The 24,793-nt window shown below is 45.6% G+C and overlaps 1 protein-coding gene across 1 annotated transcript in view; it reads left to right on the top strand.

The window, feature by feature from the left end:
* LOC122789946 (START domain-containing protein 10-like) overlaps positions 1-24,793 on the top strand; it is a 416,602-nt gene that overhangs the window by 337,156 nt on the left and 54,653 nt on the right. The window lies entirely within an intron of this gene.

Genomic DNA, 24,793 nt, shown 5'->3' with positions numbered 1-24,793 from the left:
CATTGAGGATCCTTTTTTCTTGCTCTAACTGATGTCAGAAAAAGTTAACAATTGTCTTGCCTGTGGAAAGCAAATACCACACCGAGATTTCCATTCTTACTGCGTCATTTGTTTAGGTCCAGACCACGACGTACCTTGCTGTCAGTTTTGTGCCTTGTTCAATGCCTGAAATATTCATTGTCAGGCCTTTATTGTCGCTAAATACTTTTGTTCTCAATCTCCGTGTTCCGAAATGGCTTCGGTAAGCCATCCGACTACCGATTATTCCGAACAAATGTAAGGATAAAGACAGACCACACAGGTCTAAAGCTGCCGATGATGCTTTCGTTAAGCTAGGTGCCAGTTCACCAGTACTCAGTGAGGCACTTTTGATGCCCGCTTCAGTGGATTCGCATGCCTCTGCCAAGACCCGTTCAGAGTCCGGTATGCCGCGAGACTCTTTGACTATAGAACCTGTGGCTGTCTCTACCTTGGATGGGTCTGGAGTCGCTGAGCAGGCACCGGCTTCTGAGGAAGTTCTTTGCACTACCGATGTTCGACACAAACAGACCTCTTTCTCATCTTCAGTTCTGTCTAAACCTACCGTATTTCTAAAGCCAAGAGTACGCGCTACGCCTAAAATATGATGACCAAAGTGCATGCGCCTGCTCCCTTGCCACAACATAAAATGCTTAAAATGGCAGAATACCTTATTATGCTGATTAGGGGAAGTCAGCCTTCCCCTGCTGAGAGAAGGAGACCTGTCCCCAGCAGCTTCAACAGACCGAGTCTGACAACTCTGAGGTATCTGATTATGAAGACATGCCCTTATCTGCTTATGAGGATTCAGATCCAGAGGAATCCATTCCCTCTGCCTCTCCTCCAGAGGACTTTTCTTTTGGTGAAACCTTACATACTTTGAGAGCATTTCTTTTGGGAATGCCAAGAGTATCCTCAGTCCATAAAGGGACTCAGAGAATTTCGATTTGCCACAGCATAGGCCTTTAGCAATACCCTCAGTCCTGGAGGTTGTGGATGATGTCTTTATAGAATCCAGTCTTGCTCCTGATACTTTACCCCCTGCTCCTAGGAAACCAGACAGGTACTACAGAGTACCTGACTCTCTCAAATTCCTTTTCAAAAATTGTACTTCTGACCCAGAGATCATCTCCCAGGGGCCTAAAGGTATCAAAGCAACTACTCCTAAGAATCTCACCCCTTCGGACAGGGATTCCCGAGCTTTGGACAGATGGGGTAAGAAAGTATATACCTCTGCAACTCTCACCATTAGGGCTTTGAATTGTCAGTTTCACATGCTGAAGTACCAACAGCATATTATTGAACTTATTAAGCAAAAAAATAGCAACCTTTACAGACCGTGCAGAAAATAAAGAATTGCAAGAGCTTATGCATTCCGCAAGCCAAGTCAGCAAGCATACATTGCAGTGTGGCTTTGACACCCTAGAACATCTTGCAGGGCAGCAGTCACTGGTTCTGTACCGAGAAGGCATGCATGGCTTAAGGAACAGACCTTGCCAGACCATGTCAAATCAAAGTTATTAGACGCTCCTTTGAACAGTGACAATCTGTTTGGCACCAAAGCAGAAGAGGTTCTTAAAATGATGGAAGAAAAAGCTAAATGTATGCAGACAGTTAAAGAATTCTTACAAGTACAGCCTCCTAGATTCAGTAGGCATTGCCCCTCGAAACATTGGTTTCCAGCCCCCTCAAAGCCACCTCAAACTAGACCCAGGGGAAACAGACCCCCCAGACTACAGTCTCAGGGAATGCAGAGATCTAAGCAATGGAGTACCTCCACCTCCAAAGCAGGGAGTGCTAAGCCCACCGCACCACGAGGTAAAAAATAAAAACAAACAAAAAAAATAACCACTTGAAATTAGCAGCAAAACCAAGTTGATGAGAAACAGATTTCATAAAAGTTCAATCTCTCTAGCGCTTCGGCCACAGCCTTCTAGGAGTACAAAAACACTAAAAAAGACACACCTTTTATACAAAACTTAAATACATCAATTAAATTAACTCACAATTAATTACAAGAATACTTTCTAATTGCATTCTTTGTTCATGCCCCTAGGGGCTAAAGTGTCATATTTTAAAATAAAAACTGTTTCTTTATAAGGCAATTTATCCTTTAAAACAGTTTCATCACATTCAACAATTTGTTCCAGGGCACATGCTTTTAAATCACATAATTTCCCTCTATGAACTGTATTAAAATGAAGGGCTACAGGACTTTCTACATTATTTTAACATCTCTAATGTGTTCCTGCAGCCTTACCCTAAAAGTTCTTTTAGTTTCAGCTATATAAAATGTTAAACTACCCCTTTACTGAAAGAATTCACAATGACTTCTCTACTCCACTCCCCACCTCTGCCCAACTGCTTGTGCCCCTAGGAGGAAAACTTGCTCTTCATTCAAAAAAATGGATGTCCATCACCAAAGACCGATGGGTCCTCAACATTGCATCCCAGGGGTACAAATTTTACTTCCAATCTCTGCCAACCCCAAATGGGTTCCCAGACCTTCCTCCAAACCAGTGGGCAGAGGCACATATCCCTGCTCTCTATCAGGGCAATTTAACCTGTTCCTGCGGAACAGATAGGTCAAGGATTCTATTCCAGACTTTTCCTGGTATCCAGAAAAGAGGGCTCTAGGCACCCAATCCTAGATCTTTCAATTCTCAACACCTTCCTAGTGGTACCAAAATTCAAAATGCTCACCCTGCAGCAGCTTCTACCTACGCTAGCCAAAGATGCCTGGTTAGTCACCCTAGATTTAAAAGAATCCTGTCTGCACATCCCTATAAGGGTGTCCTGCAGGAAATACCTACATTTCAGGGCAGAATCTATGCGTTACCAGTTCTCTGCACTTCCCTTTGGATTATCCACTGCTCCCAGAGTATTCACAAAATGCCTGGCTCCAGCCATTGCTTACTGCAGGCAGAGAAATATTCAAATTTACCCATACTTGGATGACTGCCTGATTCAGGTGGACAGGCGGGAAATGCTGTTGCAGCACCTCACATTTGTAAAAAAAAACCTTCTAACATCCCTGGGGTACACCATCAATGAAATGAAATCAAAACCAGTCCCCAGTCAAAAGATTGTATTCCTGGGAGCAAGCTTGGACACAGCATCCCAGATGGCATTCCTCACTTCAGAAAAACAAGCCTATCTGACAAGACTATTTTACTCAAATGGCCACCAGAACCCTGCTATCCACAAGGAAAATCCTGCAGGCCCTAGGGTTCATGGCCTCGTGCATCCTACTAATTCCATATCCCAGACTGCATATGAGGAAACTTCAGTGGTACTTAAAAAGTCTTTGGTGCCAACATTCTCAGGACCTGGAAACCGTCATTCCTATCATACCCTTTCTAAGGGCAGAGTTTCTTTGGTGGGCAGCAGCATGCAACCACAACAAAGGACTGCCCTTTACTCAACCCCATGCTGCCCAGACCCTAACCACAGGAGTATCACACTATGCCTGGGGAGCACACGTGGATGGCAAGTGCATTCAGGGCCACTGGAGGCCAAGTCAGATTCATCTACACATCATCCAAAAAGAGATGCTAGCTGTGCAGCATGCTCTGACTGCTTTCAGATCCATACTGTCACCAGAACACCTGTTAATAAAAACAGACAACGCCACAGTTATGTGGTACATTAACAAGCAGGGGGGAGAACCCACTCTAATCCACTCTGCAGGCTAGCCATGCCCCTGTGGAACACGGCCTTGGACATGCAAGTCCATCTGCAAGCTCAATTCCTGCCAGGCAAACAAAACTCAGTCAGATGACTTAAGCCAAAATCTCCTAGACCCACATGAGTGGCAATTAGAGCTCAGCACCTTCAACCTTCTGATTCAGAAATGGGGCACCCCAGAGGTAGATCTCTTTGCCTCCCCCTGCAATCACCAGCTCAACAAATTCTGCACCAGGAATCCTCACAGCAGGGCCTGGAAAGTGGATTCCCCATCTTTTCAGTGGGTAAATCTCTCAATATATGCCTTTCCCCCTCTGCCCTGTCTCTCAAGAGTATTACTCAAGATAAGACAGGACATACCAAGGACAATTCTGATTGCCCTGGACTGGCCATGGCAGCACTGGTACCCACTACTGCGCAGCCTGTCACCGGTGCCACCCTGGCACCTACACCAGAACCCAACCCTGCTCTCTCAACAGGGGGGGCAAATTTTGCATCCGCAACTGCAAACCCTAAATCTTGCAGCCTGTTGAATTCTCCCCCCAGTAACCAGCCTAAGCAAGCAGGTTCTGGACGTCATTCTTGAAGCTGGAAGACCCAGTACAAGAAAATCCTATGTTAAGTGGAAAAGGTGCTGCTCCTGGATTCAATCTAAAGGAGAGGACACAACTCTGCCCTCCCTGCCTCTAATACTGGATTACTTAGCAGATCTATTCCACAGAGGCCTATCCTTCTTCTCCATTAAGATACATGCCTCTGCCATTTTGGCTCATTACAACTCTGAGCCTCCACTGTTCTCGCACCCTCTTATCAAACAGTTCCTGAGAGGGGCAAACAACTTAAGGCCGCCAAGGAGAGCACACACACCCCTGGTTGGGACGTTAACTTTGTACTGGAAAAGCTCACGCTTCCCCCTTTGAACCTGCAGCGTCAGCTAATTCCGCTCTTGGAAAACAGCCTTGCTTCTGGCCACCACTTCAGCTAGAAGAGTGTCTGAGCTACAAGCACTTTTGGCTGTGGAACCCTTCATTATTTTTCATGCTGACCAGGTTTCCTTCAGGACTAACCCTTCCTTTATTCCTAACGTGGTGTCCAGTGTGGCTCTCAACCAATCCATCCATTTGCCAACCTTCTACCCTAATAGGTTCATAGGTAGGTACTAGGCTATCGGCCCTGGGGCCTATACAAGCCCAGCCAAAAAGCTACCCTGGCTTTTGCCACCCAAGAAAATTATTTTGCTGTGCCACTGTCGAGCAGAGCCACAGAAGTGATCCCCGGGGTGAATTTCCTATGTCCCATCCAATCATCAAGATTTTTCTTGAAGAGTGCTAATGAGGAGCTTTGCAAACAGCTCTGAGTTTGACATAGCTTTGCATGTTAGGCAGAGATCACCTCTGAGTAGGCGATATGCGACAGAGTAAAGCTGGAGTTTTTTGAGACTGTCTGCGTAGGGCATCTGTTTGAGGCTGGTAATCCTCTTTGTGAGGTATTTCTGCGGCCTTTCCAGTTGTTGTAGATGTCTTGTGAGGTACATACTGAAAGGGGCGTTGTACTCTATAATGGGTCTAATGAGTGTTGAGTAGAGGGGAACAATGACCTCTTTTTTTCTGGATGAGAAACCTTTTGTGATGAGGTGTGCCACGTAGAAGGATTTCCTGACTACTGTGGTGATGTGATTATCAAAGGAGAGACTACTGTCCACCTGTGTCCCAAGTTCTCTTATCACACTTTCGGTGTTAAGTATACTACCATCTATGTTGTAGTTCATGAGTACAGAGTTTTTACCAAAGGGGATGACCGTGCACTTTTTGGCATTGAGCTTGAGGCCATGGCTTTGACAACAGGCATCTGTCTCAGTGAGGCCCTTTTGTAGGATGTCCACATCATTAGGAGTTTCGATTATGGCTCCTAGTTTGCAGTCATCTGTGAACTTCATTAGCCAAAGACCTTCTGTGTTAGCCTGTACTTCAGAGAAGTAGATACCAAACAGGAGAGGACCCAGGCCTGAACCTTGTGTAACTCCACTTGTCTGAAGTCTGATTTAGTCTGCTACTTTCACAGTGTGGGTTCTGTCAGTGAGCCAGTTGGCAACCCATCTTGTGACATAGGGATTTATACCTAGTTTAGTGAGTTTTATCTATAATTCCAGAGTGGGGGATGGTGTTGAAAGCCTTGACAAGATCTAGATAGGCTGTGTGAACCACTTTACCCTCATCTACGGCTTTGGTGACTGCTTCAAAGAAGTCTTTCAGGTTTAGGAGACATGATCTGTCTTTTACAAACCTGAACTGGGTGGGGTCCAGAGTTTGGAGATTACCAGTGTCTTTGTTTTTAAGTTCCATGATGATACGTTCCATGGCCTTGCAGACCAGGCTCGTGAGGCTAATGGGGCAGTAGTTCCCGGAGTCCGTGGTGGCTCCCCCCTTGTGGAGTGGGATAACCGTCGCTGTGCGCTATTCAGCAGGCACAAGGCCTGAGGTGAGGCTATGATTGAACATGGTACTTGGGTGGGGTGCCAGTTCATTCTGTAGTTCGTGTAGAACGCAGCCTGGGAAGTTGTCTGGTCCCATGGATGCTGTGTTCTTGGCTTTGGAGAGTGTGGTTTTTACCTGTGCAGCCGTGATTATAGGAACTTTGCATTTTTCCGGTATAGAGATGGGTTCTTTAGGGGGTGAGGGGGGGGGGGTAAAGTTAGAACTGAACCTATCTGCCAGGATGTTGGCAATATCAGTTGGTTCTGTATATTTAGTGCCATTGTTCTGTAACTCAGAACAGATCTGAGTGTTGCCATTGAGATTCTTGACATAGCTATAGAATGCTTTGTGGTTGTCTTTAGAATCAGTGGTGATTTTGTTTTCGTAACTGGCTTTGGAGGATTTTATCAGGGATCGCAGCTTCTTACTGAGGCTGACCAGGTAGCTCCTCCACTCATGGAATTTTTCTCTCTCTTGCAACAGTTTCTTCCTTCTGTTGTACAGTTTGTTTATGGCAAGGGACCACCAGATTGTTTTTTTTTTTTTTTTGGAGGATAGCATCTTGGTTCTGTTTGGGATAGCACGATCCATGCACTCATGTAAGTGCTTATAAAGTGCAATTGTGTAGGATTCACTAGTCATAACTGTATTGTCCGTCTGCATGGCTGTCATTGAAGTTCGTCATTTCTGTCTTAAGAAGCATGAAGTTGGCTTTGGAGAAATTCTTTACCATGGTTTCCTTAATGGGGGGTGGGGGTAGGATGTGGATATCTAGGGTAATTAGCTTATGGTTGGATCGGACCAATGAGGCATTGACTTCAGGTGTGGAACACCGTTCACTCATGTTGGTAATGACTAGAGCTTAGGATATTGTTGCCCCCCGGTGGGGGTGTGGATAAATTGATCCAGGGCATTGGAGTTTATGAATTCCAGAAAGCGTTGGGTGAAGGAGTTGGTACATGAGTAGTTTTCTCAGTTAATGGTGGGGTAGTTGAAATCGCCCATTATTAGGGTGCTTGGTTGAACCCTAATATTTTCCAGTATATCAAGAAAAGAGGAGTGGGAATCCTGGGGCATGGTGGGGGATCTGTAGCAAGCTACAATTTGGATTGCAGTTTTGCCCAGAGTTAGTTGCACTTGGATAACCTTGGCTGCATTATGCTGAGCAATTAGCCTGGAGGTGTGTGGATATCCTTAATGAATATGGACACACCTCTGCATTTGGTGTTCCGGTCCAGGTTACATGGCCGAAAAGTGTGGTATGAGTTATAGCCTGGTAGTGCAGGAGTGCTCCCTGGAGCCTTGAAATAGGTCTCAATCACTGCACAGATATCGATGTTCTCCATTTTAAGGAGTGCCTCGAGTGAGTGCATTTTGAGATTTAGACTTCTGGCATTGAGTAGCATCACCCGCAATTTTTGCTTGCCTCTTCTTGTTTCCGGTGGTGAATTTGTCATTTGAAACTTGCCTAAAAAAGGCACTATAGGGGCGACAAGAACCTTAGCCAGTATCCGGAATCCCAGGGGTAATACGTGCAGGTCATCTCTGGCAAAGCATCGTGGTCTGTCGACCATATCATCCCAGGCAGACATATACTGGATCCCTTTAGAATGACACCAGAAGCTTAGCCAATTGTTGAAGTCAATCATTTTGTCCTTGTACTGCGGCATCATTCTGGGTGATGGCAGAATGCTACTCAGGGCTAGGGGCATACCTGCCTGGGCTACAAGATCAGAGATCTCTTCCCTGTCTCTTTTCATGTAGTCCAGGGAGGTACGTCTCAGGTCGTTCACACCAACATGGACAATGACAGTCCTATTTGTACTTGTTGTGGAGTGACCTGAGTGCGTGGGTTATGTGGCGGATCTTGGCTCCTGACAGGCAGCTGACAGTAACCTTCTCCTTGTTTAGCCTGGTGAGTGGGACATCAGTGTGCCTGACTATAGAGTCAACTATGACTAGTGTGTTGGGTACGTTGTTTTGCCTTATTGGCTGTGGTTGTGTGGCACATTTAGTCTGCGGGTTATGTGTCATTTGGGTTGTGTTCGGCCTCAAAATAAAGGGGAAAGGATCCTGCACTCCTTGGACGTGCACAGACAGCTCAGATTCTACATTGATAGGACTAAGCCCTTCAGGAAATCTGACCAGTTACTAATCAGCTTTGCACCAGGGGCAGAGGGCAAGGCCATTTCAAAACAATTTCCAAATGGATTTGCACACTGCATTTCTGCTACAAGCACCATGGGGAATCAACCCCTCTGGGTCAGAACACATTCCACTAGGGCAACCTGTACGCCTACCCTCTGGGTCAGAACACATTCCACTAGGGCAACCTGTACGTCTACAGCCTTTCTCAGGGGAGTCCCTAGCAGGGACATCTTGGAAGCTGCTACCTGGAGTTCTGTACACACCTTCACCAAGCATTACCACCTGCCTAGCTTTTCCAAATTCAGGGCAGCTTTTGAAACAGCAGTCCTGCAAGGCCATACTAGCCAGCACTAACTCTTCTTGACTGCCTCCACCCTTCTTCAGCTTTGGGAATCTACCCAAGTGTGATGACTGCATCACTGAAACACGAAGAACATAGTACAGTTGTGTGAAATTACCATAAATGTAGATGTTCAAGTGTATTCACTGTTGCAGTCCTGGATGTTCTTCGTGTTTCACTGTTGCAGTCATCACATTCGGGTTATCTGCTTGCAGGTAGCCCTCAGTCGGCCTTATTATCAAAGTCTTGGGTCCTGCGTCTGTTGCGGTGTCATCTTCCATAACGTCAGGTAGTCAGGGGTATAAAGCATGCAGCTGACTGCATTACATCAGTCTTTCTTGCCGTGCGGTGCCCGAAACAGAAGCAGTTCGCAAGTGCCGGTTGGCCGACTCCTGAAATTTTTGTTTTCGAGTTTCAGATCTGAAGTCTTCAACAAAGCTAAGTATCCTGTTAGGGAAACTTTTTCTTGCAATAAACCAATTTCAGTAAAAGTTAACAATTGTATTTCTTGTGGAAAGCAAATACCTCATAAAGATTTTAATTCGTACTGCATTCCTTGCTTAGGCCCAGACCACGATGTCCCTCGCTGTCGGTTTTGTGCCTTATTCAAACCTCGAACTATTCATTGTCTGTTCATTTTCGCATCTAAATATTGTGGTACTCTGTTCATTTATCCAGAAATGGCTTTGGTAAGCCACCCGACTACTGACATTCCAAAAAAACACAGAGATAAAGACAGAGACAGGCTGCATAGGTCCAAAGCTGCCGACGACGCTTCCATTAAGCTAGTCACCAGTTCACCAGTACGCAGTGAGGCGCTTTCGCAGCCCCTGATACCCGCTACTTCAGATTTGCAGGCCTCTACTGAGACCTATTCGAAGTCCGGTATGCCACGAGATGCTTCTTCGACTGTGGAACCTGTGGATGTCTCTACCTTGGATGGGTTCAAAGCTGCTGTGCAGGCACCGGCTTCTGAGGGTGTATTCAGGCCTACTGAGTTGCATATTAAACTGACGCCATCTTCTTTTTCAAGTCCTAAATCTCAATCCACGACTAGAAAACAGACGCCCAGACCACATGGTCAGGCCCCTATGCCTAAAAAGCAAATGATAAGAATGGCTGATGACCTTATTACTCTAACCAGAGGAAGCCACCCTTCTCCCTCTAAGAGACCTGGAACTGATTTTCCTTCTGATTCTTCTGATCAGGATTCTGAAATTTCTGTTTTTTTCTGATGACCAAGACTTGCCCTTATCTACCTATGAGGATTCTGATGCAGAGGACTCCATTCCTTCTGCTTCCCCTCCAGAGGATTTCTCTTTTGGTGAAATTTTGCGTACTCTTAGGGAGCATTTCCACTGGGAAAGCCAGGATTACTCCACTCCAAAAAGAGGCTAGGGAATTCTGACTCTTACCTCAACACAGGTCTTTAGCTATCTCTGTATCCCTCGTGTACTGGACATTGTAAATGATGCTTTCTTGGAATCTAGCCTGGCCCCTGACTTTACCCCTGGCTCCCAGAAAGCCTGAGTACCTGACTCTCAAGTTCCTCTTTAAGAATCCTACTGCGGATCCTGAGACCATTTCACAGGGACCCAAAGGCATTAAGGCTACTACTGCCAAAAACCCTACCCCCTCTGATAGAGATTCCAGGGCCCTGGGCAGATGGGGTAAGAAGGTTTACAACTTTGGCCATTAGGGCCTTAAACTGCCAGTTTCATATGTTAAAGTATCAGCAGCATATTATTGGATTGCTTAAATACAAAATGATGTTGATTCCTGACTGTGCTGAAAATAAAGAATTACAGGATTTAATGCATTCTGCTGAACAAGTTGGAAAACATACTTTGCAATGTTGTTTTGATGCATTAGAGGTATCTTGCAGGGCTGCTGTCACTGGGTCTGTACTTAGAAGGCATGCTCGGCTTAAGGAGCAATCTTTGCCAGATCATGTTAAAGTTAAATTACTAGATGCCCACTTAAACCAAGACCGCCTGTTTGGCAACCAAGCAGAAGTAGTACTTAAAAAGATGGAGGAAAAAGCTAAATCTATGCAAACTGTTAAAGATTTCCTGCAAGTACAGCCTCCCAGATTTAGTAGGCACTGGACTTCTAAGAATTGGTCCTTTCCTGCCTCTTTCATGCCTCCTCAGTCCAAACACAGAACCAGCAGACCACCCAGGTCTCAGTCTCAAGGTATTCGCAGGCCTAAGCAGTGGGGGGCTCCCACTTCCAAAGCTGTAAGTAGTAAGACACCCCCCTGTGGTAAACTGTCACAATGACTTAACTTCCAAGCCCTGCTCAACTGACTGTTCCTTTAGGGGGAAAGATTGCCTTGCATGCAAAAAACTGGGAGCTCATTACCCAAGACAAATGGGTTTTAAATATAGTTTCCCAAGGATACAAATTCCACTTCCACACCTTACCAACCCCAAACGGTTGGCCAAACCTACCCCCAAATCAGTGGGTAGAGGCTCAAAAGCAGGTTCTCTGTCTTCTAAGCATCAAGGCAATTCAACCTGTCCCAGAAGAAGAACGGGGACAAGTTTTTACTCAAGATTTTTCCTGGTTCCCAGAAAAGACGATTCCTGGCATCCTATGCTAGACCTGTCTATCCTAAACACCTTTTTGGTAATCCCAAAATTCAAAATGTTAGCTCTTCATCAGCTGCTTCCCATGCTAGGCAAAAATGCCTAGTTGGCAACACTGGATTTAAAGGGAGCCTACCTGCACATCCCAATCAGGGAATCTTTCCGAAGATACCTACGCTTCAGAGCAGACTACATGCACTATCAGTTCTCTGCACTGCCCTTTTGGCTTGTCTACTGAGCCCAGGGTACTCGCAAAGTGCCTAGCTCCAGTCATTGCATTTTGCAGGCAAAGAAATATTCAAATATACCCATACCTGGACGATTGTCTAATTCAGGCAGAAAGCCAGGGCATACTATTAAATCATCTGGCATTTGTAAAGAAACTACTAACTTCTCTGGGTTACACTATAAACAAGAAAAAATCACATCTAGTACCCTGCCAACAAATTGTATTTCTGGGAGCAAGCTTGAATACAACTTCCCAGATGACCTACCTCATGCCAGAGAAACAAGTTTATTTGACAGCCTACTTCAAACTACTGGCCACAGAGACCCAGCTATCTGCAAGGAAAATACTGCAAGCCCTGGAGTTCATGGCCTCTTGCATTCTACTAATTCCATATGCAAGACTGTATATGAAGAAACTACAGTGGTATCTTAAAAAGCCTATGCTGTCAACATTCTCAGGACGTAGAATCCGTGATTTCTATCATCCCTTGTAGTTCCTTTGGTGGGCAGAGGCATGCCACCACAACAAGGGACTGCCATTCACTCTACTCCCTGCCGCCTAAACCCTAACAACAGACTCATCAGACTATGCATGGGGGGGCTCACTTGGCAGGGCAGTGCATTCAGGGCAAATGGAACCAGAGTCAAATGCACCTGCATATCAATCAAAAAGAAGTGTTAGCTGTACAGAATGCTCTGACATCCTTCAAGGACCATATTCTTCCAGGACAGTTATTTGTAAAGACTGACAACACCACTGTTATCTGGTACATAAGCAGAGTGGGACCCACTCATACCCTCTCTGCAGACTAGCCTTGGCTCTGTGGAACACATCCTTGAGCTACCAAGTGCACCTACAGGCTCAATTCCTGCCAGGCAAGCTAAATACACTGGCAGACGATCGAAGTAGAAATCTCATGGACCCACGAGTGGAAACTAGAACCAAAGATATTCAACATTTTGAGAAACAAATGGGGGGAGCCTAGAGATAGACCTGTTTGCCTCCCCTCAGAACTATCAATTGGACAAATTCTGCACAAGGACTCCGCACAGACAAGCTTGTAAAGTGGATGGCCCTGTCTTTCACCTAGACAAAACCTATCATTCTATGTCCTTTGCCTCTGCAAAGTGCTACTAACGATCAAACCGGACAAACCAAGGACAATACTGATTGCACCAGACTGGCCACGCCAACACTGGTACCCCCTCTTGCGCAGTGTGTCACTGCTGGAACCATGGCACCTGCCTCAGACCCCTGCCCTACTGTCCCAACAGGAGGGCCAGATTCTGCACCCACAGTTTCAAACCCTGAACCTTGCAGTCTGGTAAATTACCTGATCTCTCCATTACCATCCCTCAGTAAGCAAGTGATGGATGTCATTCTGGAGGCAAGGAGGCCTAGTACTAGAAAATCCTATGCTGAAAAATGGAAAAGATTCTGTTCCTGGAGCCAAACTCAGGGGAGGGGCACAACAGTGCCCAATTTTACCGCACATTTTTCAATACTTAACTGAGATGCTTCACAAGGGCCTTTCCTTTTCTTCCATCAAAATTCATGCCTCGGCCATTTCAGCTCATTATAATACAGAGCCACCCCCCTTCTCTCATCCACTGCTGAAGCAATTCCTCAGAGGGGCCAAAAACTTAAGACCACCCAGGAGAACCCCTACTCCAGCCTGGGACCTTAACTTTGTATTGGAAAAGCTCACTTTACCTCGCTTTGAGCCAGCTGCAAATGCAGAGTTGAAATTCCTGTCTTGGAAAACAGCCTTTCTTCTAACCACCACTTCAGCAAGAAAGGGTGTCTGAATTACAGGCCCTTATGGCAGTGGAGTTTTTCATCACCTTTCATGCAGACAGGATGTCCCTCAGGACCAATCCTTCCTTTATGCCCAAGGTGATATCCAGTGTAGCCCTTAATCAGTCCATTCATTTGCCAACCTTCTTTTCTAATCCACAGAACAAAGGGGAACGAATACTGCACTCCTTGGATGGGCAGACAACTTAGATTTTACTTGGACAGGACTAAGCCTCTCAGGAAATCTGATCAGCTGCTGGTTGCATTTTCTGCAGGTGCAGATGGGGAAGGCCATTTCAAAGCAGACCATTTTTAAGTGGATAGGCCATTGCATTCATTTCTGCTATAAGCACCATGGAAAACCTACCCCACAGGGGGGGATAAGAACTCATTCCACCAGGGCTGCATCTACTTCTACAGCCTTTCTCAGAGGTGTCCCTACCAGGGATATCCAAGAAGCTGCTACCTGGAGTTCTGTACATACCTTCACCAAGCATTACCACTTGCCAATTTTTTCTAAATCCAGAGCTGGCTTTGCCACTGCAGTTTTGCAGGGCCTTATAGCTGGTCCTAATGCTCCCTTCCTTAGCTATGGGAATCTTCCCAAATGTAATGACTGCAACAGTGAAACACGAAAGAACATAGTACAGATGTTCATCGTGTTTCACTGTTGCAGTCATTACTCTTGGGTTATCCTGCTGGCAGGCTACCCACAGTCGGCCTGAATTCCAAAATCCTGGTCCGGCGTCGGCTGCCGTCGCCTCTTCCCTGACGTCAGTGCGCCAGGGGTATAAAAGATGCAGTCGATGCCATTTTTTTTCATCTTTCTTGCCGTGCGGTGCCCGAAGCAAAAGCAATTCGCAAGTGCCAGTGGGCCGACTCCTGAGATTTTCAAATCCGAATTTCAGAACCGAAGTCTTCATTAAAGCTAAGTACCCCATTGGGGAAACATTTTCTTGCTCCAGACCTATGTCAGAAAAAGTTAACGATTGTATTTCTTGTGGGGAAGCAAATACCTCATAAGGATTTTCACTCTTATTGTATTCCTTGCCTAGGCCCTGACCACAACATTGCTAGCTGCTGGTTTTGTGCTAGATTTAACCAACGCTCTATTAAGCGTCGGTTCGATTTTGCATTTCATTACTTTGGCCGAAGATTTAATTATATAATGCCGTCGGAACAGCCGACGACTGGAGTTTACAAAAAAAGCAAGGAAAAGGATAGGCATCTGAGGTCCAAAACCGACGACGAGGCCTCCGTTAGGCCAGTCGCCGGTTCATCGGTTCTCAGTGAGGCACTTTTGCAGCCCCTGGCGCCCGCTACCTCAGAGCCACAGGCCGCTTCTGACTCCCACGTGAAGCCGACTGGGCCTCTGGATACTCAAGGTATTGGACACTTGGAAGTCATTCCCTCAGATGGGTCCGGAGCCGCTGAGCAGGCATCGGCTTCTGAGGGTGTCTTCAGACCTGCACAGCTATATGTTAAACCATCTTCAGCTTCAAAGGCAAAGGCGAAAGCAGCTCTAAAGACTAAGAAACAAGTACAGCATTCTCCTACTCAAACTTCCATGCCTAAAAAACAGATGCTTAAAATGGCCGAAGACCTTATTACTTTGATCAGGGGTTCCCATCCCCCTCCTGATAAGAGGACTAGGCAAGAGACAGAATATGATTCTTTTGATCAGTTTTCTATTTCCTCTGATTTCTCTTCTGAACAGGATTATTCTATTCCTCCCTATGGAGGACTGATGCTGAAGAATTCATTTCTTCAGCCTCACCTCCTGAAGATTATTCTTTTGGGGAAACCCTGCATACCATGGGGGAGCCAAGATTACTCTGAATCTAAGAAAAGGCTCAGGGACTTTCTGCTACTTCCTCAGCACAGACCCCTTGCTATTCCACCTGTTCTAGACATTGTAGATGATGTATTTTCAGAGTCCGGCCTGTCTCCTGACTCTTTACCCCCTGCACCTGCTAAGCCAGACAGATACTACAGGGTTCTGGATTCTCATAAATTCCTATATAAAAACCCCGCTGCTGACCCAGAAACTATATCTCAGGGTCCCAAAGGGGTCAAAGCTTCCACTGCAAAAAACCCTGTCCCCTTTGATAGGGATTCTAGGGCACCGGACAGATGGGGGGAAAAAGTTTACATTTCTGCTACCTTGGCTGTAATTCAGTTTCATATGCTTAAATATCAGCAATACTTAATGTCACTGCTTAAACAGAAAATGTTGACACTTTCTGAATGTTCAGAGAACAAAGAAATGCAGGATTTATTGCATGCAGCGGAACAAGTGGGAAAGCATACTTTGCAATGTGGTTATGATTCACTGGAGGCGTCTTGCAAGTCCGCTGTTACAGATTCTGTTATTAGAAGGCAATCTTTGTTGAAGGAACAGAATCTGCCTGATCATGTTAAAGCAAAATTGTTAGATGCCCCATTACAACATGATACTTTGTGTGGTGCTAAAGCAGAAGAGGTGTTGAAGAAAATGGAGGATAAAGCGAAATCCATGCAGACAGTTATGGATTTCTTACAGGTACAGCCACCCAGATTTAGCAGGGACTGGCCTTCTAAAAATTGGTCCTTTCCAGTGTCAGACAGACCACAAAGAGGCAGATACAGACGTCCCAGAGGCAGATCTCAGCCCCAAGGCTCATACAGGCCTAAACAGTGGGGGTGCTCCTACCTCCAAAAGCGGAGAAGACAAATCACAACCTTACAGGAAACAGTCCCAATGACTTTCCTCTGCCAGACCCAAGCACTTTTCTTTTGGCAGCCCCCTTAGGGGGAAAACTAGCACTTTTTGCATCAAATTGGCAAATGGTTACCCAAGACAAATGGGTCTTGAACATAGTGTCCCAAGGCTACATGTTCCATTTTCACACTCTACCAAGGGCAAAAGGTATACCAGACCTGCCACACAATCAATGGGCAGAGGCACAAAAGCTAATTACATCCCTCATGGACATGAGGGCCATTCAACAAGTACCACAACAAGAGCAGGGGCAAGGATTTTACTCCAGACTTTTCTTAGTGCCCAGAAAGTACAAAGCCTGGAGACCAATACTGGATCTGTCTATACTAAACACATTTCTGGAGGTCCCAAAATTCAAGATGTTGACTCTACAGCAGCTACTGCCCATGCTGGGCAAGAAGGCTTGGCTCGTAACTTTGGACCTAAAAGAGGCATACCTGCATGTCCCAATCAGACAATCTTGCAGAAGATACCTCAGATTCGTAGCTGGCTCAATGCAATACCAATTCTCTGCACTGCCCTTTGGCTTATCTACTGCGCCCAGGGTCTTCACAAAATGCCTGGCATCAGTAATTGCATTTTGCAGACAGAGGAATTCAAATATATCCCTACTTGGACGACTGCCTTATTCAAGCAGAGAACAAAGGCATTCTTCTAGAGCATCTGGCGTTTGTAAAAAGACTACTAATTTTCCTAGGATACACAGTAAATGAAAAGAAATCAAAACTAGTACCCTCTCAAGAGATAATATCCCTGGGTACAAGCTTAAATATAACTGCCCAGATGGCTTATCTCACGCCAGACAAACAAAAGCAACTGACTTCTTACTTCAAAAAGTTGACAACAAAGACCCAGTTATCTGCAAGGAAAATCCTGCAGGCCTTGGGTTTCATGGCATCCTGCATTCTACTAATTCCATATGCCAGACTGCATATGAGGAAACTACAATGGTATCTAAAAAGTGTTTGGACTCAGCATTGCCACAGCCTGGAGACAGTAATTACCCTCATTCCCTGCCTGCAACAGGAGTTTCGATGGTGGGCACAGGCCTGTCACCACAACAAGGGTCTGCCATTCACTTTGCCCACAGCCAGACACTGACAACGGATGCATCAGATTATGCCTGGGGGCCCATATGGCAGGAAAATGTATTCAGGGCGCATGGCCTGCAAGCCAGATGCATCTTCACATCAATCAAAAAGAGATGCTAGCTGTTCAGAATGCCCTGACAGCTTTCAAGGATCTACTTCAACCAGGACAGCTACTGATAAAGACAGACAATACTACGGTCATGTGGTATATAAACAGGGAGGTACACATTCCTAACCCCTCTGCAGACAAGCAATGACCTTGTGGGACACCGCATTCACCTGCAAGCACAATTCCTGCCAGGAAAAACAAATACTCTGGCAGACGAACTAAGCAGAAACCTCATGAATTCCCACGAGTGGAAACTGGATCCACAAGTCTTCAGCATAACAAGGAAATGGGGATGCCCAGACATCGATCTATTTGCCTCCCCTCACAACTGCCAATTACAGAGATTTTGCATGAGGATTTATCACAAACAAGCATGGAGAGTGGATGCTCATTCCTTCATCTGGAAAAATCTAACAGTATATGCCTTTCCTCCACTGCCTCTCCTTCCCAGGGTACTCCTAAAGGTCAGACAAGAAAAGCCAAAAATGATACTGATTGCACCAGACTGGCCATGCCAGCACTGGTACCCAATCCTAAAGAGCCTGTCTTAAGGTCCAGCATTGATATTGCCTCAAACTTCTCACTTGCTGACCCAACAAAACAATCTGATCCTGCACAGCCAACTCAGGACCTTAAATCTGGCAGCATGGTGGATAATGTAGCCATTCTGAACACTCCTCTTTCAAAAGCTGTTATGGATGTTATCTTGGAGGCCAGGAGACCCAGTACTAGAAAATCTTATGCAGAAAAATGGAAGAAATTCTGTGCTTGGAACCAGGAACAAGGCATTGTCACTTATGTACCAAATATCCCTCAAATTTTACAATACCTAACTGAGATGCTGGACAAAGGCCTTTCCTTTTCATAATTAAGATTATTGCCTCTGCCATTTCAACCCATTACAGTGCGGAATCAGCTATCTTTTCTCATCCTTTAATAAGGCAGTACCTCAGAGAGGCCAAAAACATCAGGCCTCCAAGGAGAGCACCAATTCCGGCATGGGACCTCAATTATGTCTTGGAAAAGCTTACACTGCCTCCTTTTGAGCCAGCCTCAACAGCTGATATAAAATTCTTAACCTGGAAAACAGCTCTACTCCTAGCAATAACCTCTGCAAGACGAGTCTCTGAGTTACAAGCACTCATGGCTGTGGAACCTTCTATCATTTTTCATCCAGACAGGGTTTCTTTGAGGACAAACCCAACATTTATGCCTAAGGTGGTGTCTAGTGTGGCCCTCAACCAAACCATTTGCTTGCCTACCTTTTATCCAAACCCACAGAACAAGGGTGAGAAAATTCTGCATTCTTTGGACATACACAGGCAGCTACGCTTCTACTTGGACAGAACGAAAGCTTTCAGGAAGACTGAGCAACTTTTAGTGTCATATGCTGCAGGATCACAAGGAAAGGCTATCTCAAAACAGACTATTTCTAAATGGATAGGCCATTGCATCCGTTTCTGCTATTCTCAGCATGGCAAATCAGTGCCTAAGGGCATTAGGCCTCATTCTACCAGAGCAGCAGCCACTTTGGCAGCCTTTCTCAGAGGGGTACCAACCAAAGGCATCTTAGAGGCTGCAACTTTGAGTTCAGTGCACACTTTTACAAAAGCACTACCACTTACCTCTTTACTCTAAATCCAGCGCAGGCTTTGCCACTGCAGTTCTGCAGGGCCTCATAGCCTCTCCTAATCCTGTTTAGTCCAGCCTCCCATCCTCAGCTTTGGGATTCAACCCAAGAGTAATGACTGCAACAGTGAAACACGATGAACATAGTACAGTTGTGTACCTACCATAAATGTAGATGTTCGAGTGTATTCACTGTTGCAGTCCAGGTTACCCTCCCACCGTCCCCCTTTTTTTTGCTGGGGTTTATCTGTACTTCTCTATTTTATACAACCTATGTGGTGTATTTGCTTGAAGATGAAGGAAATGTTTCTTTACTGCATGTATGTTTATTGGCGTAATATGATTTTAGCCTACCCTTTTGGGGGCACCTGACATCTGGGGCAAGAAAAACTGAAGAAAATGGCGTCGGCTGCATCTTTTATACCCCTGGCGCACTGACGTCAGGGAAGAGGCGACTGCAGCCGACACTGGACCAAAACTTTGGAATTCAGGCCGACTGCGGGTAGCCTGCCAGCAGGATAACCCAAGAGTAATGACTGCAACGGTGAATACACTCTAACATCTACATTTATGGTAGGTACACAACTGTACTTTGTGTACACTTACCATGAATGTAGATGTTCAAGTATATTCACTGTTGCCGTCCTGGTTACCCACCCTCCAGCCCCCTGACTTCTATTGACTATACCTCTATTCCTGTTTACTATGCTTAAAGCTTTCTGGTGTATTTGCTTTTTGTTGGAGGTGTAACCTTGTATGTAATTGCTTCCCATTATGGGGGCACCTGACATCTGGGGCAAGAAAAACTGTTGTAATGGCGTCGGCTGCATACGTTATACCCCTGACCACCTGATGTCATGGAAGATGAGACCGCAACTGACGCAGGACCCAAGACTTTGATAATCAGGCCGACAGAGGGCTACCTGCAAGCAGATAACCCAAATGTGATGACTGCAACAGTGAATACACTCGAACATCTACATTTATGTTAAGTGAACACAACTGTACTTTTCCCTCCCTCCAGCCCCCTGGTGTCTCTCTCTCCTCTCTATGGCTATTACTCACCCCCTTCAGGGGTATTGGTATTGGTATTTACTTTTTACTGGTGGTGATGTTCATCGTGTTACACTGCTGCAGTCATTACACATGGGTTATCCTGCCGTCAGGCGGTTCCCCAGCCGGCCTGAGTTCCAAAGTCTTGGTCCAGCGTCGGTTGCTGTCGCCTCCTCCCTGACATCAGTGCGACAGGGGTATATAAGATGCAGCCGACGCCATTTTCTTCAGTCTATCTTGGCGCGCGCTGCCCGAAGCAGAAGCAGTTCGCAAGTGCCGGTCGGCCGACCGACTCCTGAGATTTTCATTCTGAATCCAGAACCGAAGTCTTCTACAAAGCTAAGTACTCAGTTAGGGAAACTTTTTCTTGCCTCATACTGATGTCAGTAAAAGTTAATAACTGTATTTCATGTGGGAAGCAAATAACCTCATAAGGATTTCCACTCCTATTGTATTCCATGCCTAGGCCCAGACCACGATGTCACTGGTTGTCAGTTTTGTGCTAGGTTTAACAAGCGTACTATTAAACACCAGTTTGATTTTGCCCATTATTTAGGCAGAAAATTCAATTACACCATGCCGTCGGAACTCCTGACTTCAGGATTACATAAAAAGCGCAAAGACAAGGACAAGGCATCAGAGGCCCAAAACTAACGACAAGGCCTCTTCTAGGCCTGTCGCCGGTTCTCCGGTCAGCCCCTGACTACCGGTACCACAGACCACATCCGACTCCCATGTGGAGCTTGCTGGGCCTTCGACCGGTACCACAGACCACATCCGACTCCCATGTGGAGCTTGCTGGGCCTTCGGATGCTTCATGTTTTCAGCCTACCGAAATTAACCCATTTGAGGGTACCGAAGTAGCTGAGCAATCCACAGCCTCAGAGGGTGTCTTCAGACCTACCCAGTTAACTATTAAACCCTCTACTAAGTCTAAGGCCCCCTTAAAAATAAAGAAACAAATTCAGCACTCTCCAGCACAGGCTTCCATGCCTAAGAAACAAATGCTCAAAGTGGCCGAAGACCTAATCACCCTGATCAGGGGGTCCCATCCCCCTCCTGATAAAAGGCCCAGACAGGAGGCAGACTATGAATCTTCCGACCAGGTGTCCATTTCTTCTGATTCATCCTCAGACCTAGGATATCCCTTACCCCCGTATGAGGATTCTGATGCTGAGGAATCAATTCCATCAGCCTCTCCGCCTGAGGACTACTCCTTTGGGGAGACATTACATACCATGAGGGAGCACTTCCATTGGGAAGGCCAGGATTACTCAGAATCCAAGAAAAGGCTCAGAGACTTCCTTTTATTGCCTCAACACAGACCCCTTGCTATTCTGCCAGTGTTGGATATTGTGGATGATGTCTACACTGAATCCAGCTTAAACCCTGACTCCTTACCTCCATCCCCTGTTAAACCCGATAGATATTACAGAGTGCCTGACTCTCACAAATTTCTGTATAAAAGCCCTGTTGCTGACCTTGAAACTATTTCTCAGGGACCCAAAGGGATTAAAGCCTCATCAGCAAAAAACCCAGTTCCCTCTGACAGAGATTCCAGACCATTAGACAGATGGGGAAAGAAAGTATATACGTCTGCAACCTTAGCAATGAGAGCCTTAAATTGCACATGCTAAAATATCAGCAGTTCTTGATGTCTGTTAAAGCAAAAAATGCTTCCAGATTCAGATCCTCCTAATTTTAAAGAAATGCAGGATTTATTGCATGCAGCTGAACAAGTGGGAAAGCATACTTTGCAATGTGGTTTTGATTCTTTAGAGACCTCCTGTAGAGCAGCAGTTACAGGCTCTGTCATTAGAAGGCATGCTTGGTTAAAAGAACATACGTTACCAGATCATGTTAAGGCAAAATTTTTGGATGCACCTTTATAGCAGGATGTGTTATTTGGAGTTAAGGCAGAAGAGGTGTTAAAGAAAATGGAGGATAAGGCAAAATCTATGCAAACAATAAAGGATTTCTTACAGGTTCAGCCACCAAGATTTAGCAGAAATTGGCCAACAAAGAATTGGTCCTTTCGGGCTACAGACAGACCTCAAAGAGGGAGATACAGACGTCCTAGAGGTAGATGTCAACCACAAGATGCTTACAGGCCTCGACAATGGGTTACAGGCCTCGACAATGGGGTGCACTAGGCCAGAAAGAAGGGGAAGACAGGCCCCAACTATATAAAAAGCATCCTAAATGACTTCTCATTACAGCTGCCATACAACTCTCTTTGTAGCCCCCTTGGGAGGAAAATAAGCACTTTTCTATCACAATTGGCATTGGATCACCAAAGACAAATGGGTTCTCAACATTGTATCTCAAGGCTATAGGTTCCACTTTCACACGCTGCCAAGGTTAAAAGGAATGCCAAATATGCCAACAAATCAAAGGGCAGAGGCTCAAAAACAAATTACAGCACTCATGGAAATGAGAGCTATTCAAGAGGTACCACCACCAGAGCAAGGACAAGGATTTTATTCAAGACTCTTTCTGGTTCCCAGAAAGGACAAAGCCTGGAGGCCCATTCTGGATCTTTCTTCTCTAAACACATACTTGAATGTTCCGAAATTCAAAATGTTAACACTACAGCAGCTTCTTCCCATGCTGGGCAAGAAAGCTTGGCTCGTGACTTTGGACCTCAAGGAGGTATACCTGCATGTCCCCATCAGACAAAGCTGCAGAAGATACCTCAGATTCATAGCAGATTCAATGCACTATCAATTCTCTGCACTGCCCTTTGGCTTATCTACTGCTCCCAGGGTCTTTACAAAGTGCCTGGCACCAGTAATTGCATTTTGCAGACCGAAAGGAATTCAAATTTATCCGTACCTGGATGACTGCCTGATTCAAGCAGAGAGCAAGGACAATCTTCTAGAGCATCTGGCATTTGTAAAACAGTTATTAAGTTGCCTGGGGTACACAGTAAACGGAAAGAAATCAAAACTAGTGCCCTCACCAGATAATATTCCTGGGTGCCAGCTTGAACACAACGGCATAGATGGCTTATCTCACGCCAGACGAGCAAGGACAACTGACTCAATACTTTCAATTGATGGCAACAAAAACCCATCTCCCTGCAAGAAAAATTCTGCAGGCCTTGGGATACATGGCATCCTGCATACTACTAATTCCATATACCAGACTGCATATGAGGAAACTACAATGGTACCTAAAGAATGTATGGTCTCAACACTGTCAAAGTTTGGAAACAGTTACACCACTAATTCCTTGCCTTCAACAGGAGTTTCGATGGTGGGCTCAAGCTTGTCACCTCAACAAGGGACAGTCTTTTACTCAACCCACAACCAGGCAAACACTGACAACAGATGCATAGGATTACGCCTGGGAAGCACACATGGCAGGAAAATGTATTCAGGGCAAGTGGCCCGCAGAACAAAGGCATCTTCCCATCAGTCAAAAAGAGACGTTAGCTGTACAAAATGCCCTTATAGCTTTCAAGGAGATGCTGCATCCAGGGCAACTATTACTAAAAACAGACAACACCACAGTAATGTGGTACATAAACAAGCAAGGGGGCACTCACTCCTACCCCCTCTGCAGACAGGCCATGACCTTGTGGAACACAGCTCTAAACTATCAAGTTCAACTTCAAGCACAATTCCTGCCAGGAGAGAAAAACGCACTGGCAGACAACTTGAGTAGAAACATCATGGATTCCCCACGAATGGGAATTGAATCCACAAATATTCAAAATGATAACACAAAAATGGTGGAGCCTGGACATAGATCTGTTTGCATCCCCAATGAACTGCCAGCTACAGAAATTCTGCACAAGGGGTTACCATCCACAAGCATGGAAAGTGGATGCCTTCTCATTCAGCTGGAAAAACCTGCAAGTATACGCTTTCCCTCCATTACCTCTCCTTCCGAAGGTTCTCATAAAAGCCAGACAAGAAGAGCCAAAGATGATCCTGATTGCTCCGGACTGGCCACGCCAGCACTGGTACCCAATCTTAAGGAATTTAGCACAAGAACCATCCTGGATATTGTCTCAAATCCCACACCTGCTAACTCAGCACAACAATCAGATACTTCACAGTCAGCTACAGACCTTAAACCTAGCTGCATGGAAAATTCCTTAGTCAAGCAAGCGATGCCTCTCTCCAAAGCTGTTATGGATGTCATTCTGGAGGCCAGAAGGCCTAGTACCAGGAAAGCCTATTCGGATAAATGGAACAGATTCTGTGCCTGGAACCAGGCTCACAGCCTTGACCCTCTTGTCCCAAACATTCCTCAGATTCTACAATATTTAACTGAGATGCTGGACAAAGGTCTCTCTTTTTCATCCATCAAGATCCATGCCTCTGCCATCTCTGCTCACTACAACACGGATTCCCCAATTTTCTCTAATCCGTTGCTAAAACAGTAATTCAGAGGGGCTAAAAACATAAGACCACCCCATAGAGCACCTACTCCAACTTGGGACCTCAACTTTGTTTTGGAAAAATTAACTTTACCTCCCTTTGAGCCAGCTAACACAGCCGAAATAAAATATATGTCTTGGAAGACTGCTCTGCTCCTGGCAATAACATCAGCTCAAAGAGTTTCAGAATTACAGGCACTAATGGCAGTGGAACCTTTCCTCATTTTCCACCAGGACAGGGTGTCCTTGAGAACTTAACCCTACATTTATGCCAAAGGTGGTTTCAAGTGTGGCTCTAAACCAAACTATTCACTTGCCAACTTTTTTTCCAAAACCACAGAATAAAGGGGAGAGACTACTGCATTCTTTGGACATTCACAGGCAGTTACGCTTCTACTTGGACAAAACCAAAGCTTTCAGAAAATCTGAGCAATTACTGGTAGCATATGCTGCAGGAGCACAGGGAAAAGCCATTT

The sequence above is a fragment of the Protopterus annectens genome, chromosome 15.part0 (genome assembly GCF_019279795.1).
Source record: "Protopterus annectens isolate FY-2018-M chromosome 15.part0, PAN1.0, whole genome shotgun sequence".
Classification (NCBI taxonomy): Eukaryota; Metazoa; Chordata; order Ceratodontiformes; family Protopteridae; genus Protopterus; species Protopterus annectens.
The sequence above is the reverse complement of the archived record's forward strand: the minus strand, read 5'-3'. Positions and strand labels throughout refer to the sequence as shown.